Source organism: Pinus tabuliformis, chromosome J, assembly GCF_031772625.1.
Source record: "Pinus tabuliformis cultivar Carrire ecotype Pingquan chromosome J, CPIR1, whole genome shotgun sequence".
NCBI classification, from domain to species: Eukaryota; Viridiplantae; Streptophyta; class Pinopsida; order Pinales; family Pinaceae; genus Pinus; species Pinus tabuliformis.
The window spans coordinates 199,152,556-199,158,555 of NC_142295.1; positions in this window are offsets into that span (position 1 = coordinate 199,152,556).

Below are 6,000 nucleotides of genomic sequence, written 5' to 3' on the forward strand. Positions count from 1 at the left end.
AGGCCACTACAGGAAAACCTACAGGATTCCATGTATTTCTACAAGATATAGCCGAGAGAAAAATGATGGGTGTTGAAGGTGATGGAAGGCTTAGGGAAGGTGGTTGGTGGATGGAATGAAGCAAGGAAATTCCTATGATCACTTAGTACTCAAAACCAAGGTTGGGAGATGGTTGGATTTGCTCAACATGCTTGGAGAATTTTCCTTGTAAAATGATGAAATTGGTGAGGATCTTAGTGAAAGAAAGGAATGATCGTGAATGGATGAATCTTGAAGGAGGTTGCTGGCTATGAGATCTCTCTTTACTTATGAAACACTTGCACCGCGTCAAACATTAATATTTTCCCAAAAATCATGTAAACAAGGAGAACTTCAATAAGATAGAAAAATCATAGTTTTCAATGAGCTAGCTATATACTTCACGCATGAGGAAAACTTGTAGAATAAGATGGAATAATTGATGAAATCTACTATAAGTCTAAAGATGGAAGAAATGATGACTAGGTTGTAATCCCACAACTTGATCAGACGCTGGCTTAAGTACAAAAAACTCTAAATTCTATGAGAAAGTAGAATTTTGTCTTTTTGTGGCTGCATAGGAGTCCTTTCGTCAAATCATGATCCCTGAAGGGAGAAGTGAGGCCAAAACACCTATTTACATCTTTTTGATGGTTCTTCATCTCTTATACACTACTGCAAAAGTAAAGAAAAACTAGAAGCAAACACATAAACATCTAATCAAATCTATGGTACTTGCAATGAAATACTTCTAAGGATAATATAACCATGAATCTATGAAATTAATCTAAGCATACAGATACAAGAAGAGGAGCCTTCGCTGCTAGGGTTGGGCCCTAACCCAAGAGCATCATCCCTCTAAGTTAAATTAGTACTGGATCAACAAAAATCTCAATTTGATTATCAAAACAGAAAATTACATAGCAATGTCTTCCACAAGTTTGGAGCTCGAAACTAACTAGTGTCTTTTACAGCAAAAATTTGAATCCTAATGAGGCTCTAGGAATATTTATTTATACAACTAAAATCCCCAATGACTTCTTAAATCTAGGGAGGCTTGGCTCCCAAACTCGAGATAAACTAACTCTTTGACTATCACTTGCTCGGATGCCTTTTGATCTTCATCACTTGGCCACTTGTACTCCGAGATAGTGTGAATGATGGAGAAATATTGGAATGAGGGAGGAGTAAATGAGGAGGATTTACCTCCTACAATTTCTCTTCCTTGTCCCATTCGAGTTTCAGCATTTAATATTGGAGAAATTCCCTCATTTTCTCTCATAAACCTGCATTCAATGCACATTAGTCCACTAGGCATATTATCTCACTTTGACTCATCTCATTAAACAAAATATAATCAAAACATGTAATAGATTGTGAGAAGAGTTGATTTGACTAAGCTAGGAGGTGAATTAAGGTCTATATAGTTACCCAATGATGAGGCTCATCATCACCCCCTACAGAAAGTGTTGCTCATCCTCTGAGAAACTCAACCAATACCCATGTCTTTCACAGCTCGAGTGGCCTCCCTGACATCCCATGCTTCTACTGTAGTTTCCTCTTCTTGTGCATAAAATCCTCCCTTCCTTTCTATCTCCTCCCACTACTTTCTTTCTTCCTCTTCCTTCATTCCTTCTAACATCCCCAAGAGCATTGGTGGACTGAGTCTCAAGCCAATCCAACTGACTTTGAGCCTTTGGATGGTTTGCTTGTACATGGGTGTCCTGTTCAGTGCTTCTCTCAATCTTTGAGGAGAATGGTACTCTCTGATTTTGAAATTATATGGAAAATTATTCCATCTCCTTTCGGAAGCTTGCATGCTGTCATCCCCTAACAACCTAAACATATCCTCAAAATGTGTAATTTCTTACTCTTGGGTAGCAAGATACCCGGGTGAAATTTGTGGATCATTTGCAATTAGACAATATTCTACTTTTGGCAGCGCTTGCTTCCTCGTGGTTCATCCATGATGCCAAAGCCATTAACTGTAAATCCCCTAGCTTTCCATTAGGGTCCCATACATGCAAATATTTCAAGGCCATTTTATGCAAGTAGAACTCAAACATCTTAGCGCTATCCTCCAATGTGCTTTGATCACAATGATCAATGAACTATCTATAATCCAGGGATGGCATAGCGCCTATCTGTTCTAAGGTCTTTATTTGGAACTACAACCACTATTCCTTAAGGTATAGTGCATAGGACTTAGCTGGAATCTTGCACTGGATTGCCTCTAAAGATAGACTGGCCATGGTTGCCAATTGATTCTCTTTTTCTTGCTGTTGTCCTTTCAACCATGCATTTTCTGACTCCAACTGAGTTTTCAATATGGCCTCTTTGTCCCTCGGGCTGATTAGTTCTCTGCCCATCTCTTTGAGCTTTTCCTCCATGTGACCTATGTCTTCCTATCACTTGGACTTGGCAATCTACATCCATCTATGTGTTCTCAATCTTTCTTCCTCAAGCTTAAAGAATAATGAGATTGAAAACTTTTGTGGAATGACTCTACCCCCTTCAATAAATCTGTAGTAGGAGTCAAGGTTAGGTTGAGGACAAGTTTCCCTTAGCTCTGGGTCCTCCCTCCTTGGTTCTTGCTGCACACGCCCTTCCTTATCCAATTTTTTATTTTCCTATAGGTTTAGCAGTGTTTCCTGTAGGATTTCCTCTACTTACTGTAAGTCCTATTTTGTATCCTATAGGATGTCTCTTCCCTTGGATGAGGAAGATCTAGTCACAAGCCTTCTTACATAAGTGATAGGAGACTTAGGGGAGTTTTGTCCGAAGGATCCTTCTCCTTGAGTTTTTATAAGAGGATCCATCTTCTCTTGCTATCTAGGTGAGTCTTCAATAACAATAGGGAGCTTGGTGGGAGCTTGACATTTTCCCTACCTTATCCTTGTACTTTTTCTTGTTCTGGAGTATAATGGAGTTTGTCTCTATATTTTTCCCTTTTTTTTGATAGGGATGCTAAGGGCAGTGAGGGTAGTTGTTGCATCTCTCTTAGTGGGTTCTGGAGACAACCTAGGTGACTCCTCCTTGTCTTCTGCCTCCTCCTTTCCATTCCCCTTTTCATTTATGCTTTTCTGCTCTTCTTCTCACTCTATATTCCTCTGTTTCTTCACCACTTTCCTTCTCCTTCTCTTCCTATACTTCCTCATCTATTTCCTCTTGATCCCTCTCTACTTGTTCTTCATTTGTTTCAATTTCCTCTTCATCCCTTTCACTGGCAGTAGGGATTTTTTCATATGTGTGGGATTTTATATCCTCCTCTGTCTATATGTCTCTGAAAGTTTCCCATGTGATAGGAATTCTAAGGCTGTGGAGGGAATATTCTATAATGAGTATAATTAACCCATGATGGGCCAGCTATTGGTAGTTTCCTTCCTTCACCTTCAGGCTCATATCTATCAGTGATTGAAGAAAGAGGTAGGGTATGTTGAGTCTGTAGTGAGGAGGTGTATCTGCTGGAAACCTCAATTCTTAACGAATCCTAAATTGGTATTCATATACCACACTATACCTACCTTCGCATGATATGTATTTTATAAGGTGGTAGCCTATTTCATTCCAGGTATGGTAGGCTTGCTCTTCTCACTCCATTCTTGTTTTCCATGGCCTCCTCTCCCTCTAGAAATAATTTCTTCTTTTCAGTTTGGTTAGTTCCCTTGTCTTCCTTTCTCCAAGGCACTTTGAACGGAAGTCTGGTAATTCTTCTTATGAGTTCAGGGGTGAGCTCTATGCAGAGGCCTCTCACCACAATAGTGGCATGGGTCCTGGTCAGTGGAATGAGAGAGAGAGAAAAATCTCTGGCTAGTTCATCATCATACCCTCTCAATTTCTCAAAGTACCCCATCTAATTATGCCTTGTGAATATTTCTAGCATAGGAGGGTGTTGGTGAATCCTCATGGTGTTGATGGGCTCCCTACTATTAAACCCCCCTATCATTTTGTCTGATGAATGGAGGAGCATATATGTCTGATACAAAATTTTAATGGAGTAAATGGAACTGAAATTTCTATGGATATAATTACCTTATACTGAAATCAATTTCAATAAACTAGAAGATTTTCATTCCTTTTACTTGGAAAAAGAGGAGGAAATGTAGAGCCTACCTCCTTACAATGCTTGATGTAGACAACCCTTGTGTTTCCTCCTCTAAAATTTCTCACTGCCAATCTTGTAAACTGCCTCACTGTATCCTGTAGGATTCCTATGGGAACCTGTGTGATTTACTGTAGGAGGTCATGTGTAGGAAAAAATGAAGTTTTCCTCTCTTGCGACCTGCTTGAGGGATGAGAGAGACTTTTATAGTGTGAGCCTCGAGAATTTGAATACATCTATGCATGGGGATCAATGTTTATTTCCTCTTATGGTTTATTTGAGTGAGGTGGTGTGCTGGCATCAGAGGTACGAATATATATTTTTGGACCGTTGGTCCCACTACCACATCATCATTCCCCTCACCTCGTAATCAATTCCCACTTTAGGCATCTGTAGTCTTAACTGCTTTCGACCTCATCTTCCTTTTCTTTGACTTGACTATTTCCATGTGTGAGGACTAACTGTTTTTTCCTCGTTGACTGAATGAAGGTGGCCAAGTTAATTGGCCACCTTTCGCTTATAAACCAACTCATTCACAATTTTTACATATTTTGATTACATTATACAAATGAGAGAGTGGAAGCAAGATACTTACATGTGGTAACAATACCTTGCTGCAATTTGTTGAAGAGATGAGGTTTTTGTTGTGTGTTGGTTGCATGTGATTTCTCCCTCTTTTTTTATTGTCCCTTGATGATTTTCTTGATGTGAAGGTACCTGGTGTTTCTCTGGAGGAGCTTCTTCTAGCTTTGGATCTTCATGATTGAAACTTGTTGCAACCTATGATTTCTATTTTATGGGATAAGCTGCTACAGGATTTCCTACAAGATGTCTTGTAGCTGCTTCTCCCTCAAAATTTTTAATCATATTCAACTGATGGAACCTGGGGATAATGAGCATGGAGAGAGAGGAGTTCTAGGGGTGTGTGCATAATGAAAAATAACCTTTAGGTGTTGTCCCCTTGCTCTCCGTCTCATGTTTCTTTCTCTATGTTATTTCTTGGAAACTGTAAAACTTTTGAAAACTGATTTTTTAATGATGAATGCAGGGGTGATCGAGGTGGAGAGAGGTATGGCAATGAGGTGGTGATGTAGGATTTTTTTTTTTGACATGGGTAGGTCATTTCCTTTCCGTAGGGTTACTTCCTTTAGGATTCCCAAGCCACTAGGTTTTGAGGGATTTTGTAGGTTTACAGAGAATCCTATAGAAAAGACAGAACCCTTGCAAACTGAGGCAAATGAGTGAAAAAAATGAAAGGAAAGGTGGAATGATGAAGTATAATGAATGGAGAAATAAAAATATGAGTTGAATAGGCCCCTTTTGATTCTCAATTTTTTCTATGATCGTCCTCGTGCTAACTTGCGAACAACATTTTCATGATTTTTCCTTTTCTCTTTTTTTTTTTTTTTTTTTTTGAAAACAACTAGTCTACCTCCAACAGGTTTTCATCCTAGTTGCTTGCCCTGGGTGTCTCAAGAGAGGTTTTCACCCAGAGATGTTTTTATTTCTCTCTTTTTTTTTGACCCCATTGGGCCACCTCAAGAGGTTTTCAACCCAATAATGGGACTCAAGTGCCTCATGGAGGTTTTCACCTAAGTCTCCTTATTTTTTCTTTTTCTTTTGTATCTTTTTTCTCAATGACTTGATGAGTTAAGAGCTAAGACTTTCTCCACCACCATCACTATTTTGTTGATAGCATCAATGAAATCTTACTTTGACAATGGCCTTTTGTAAACTTTCAATCTGTGCCCATTAACAAGTAAAGGAATTGCCTCTGCATCTATGGTTCTGATCTGCATTGAACTATTATCATGATATTTCTCTATGACATAAGGCCCTAACCATCTATTCCTTAACTTGCCCTTATTGTCTTTCTATCC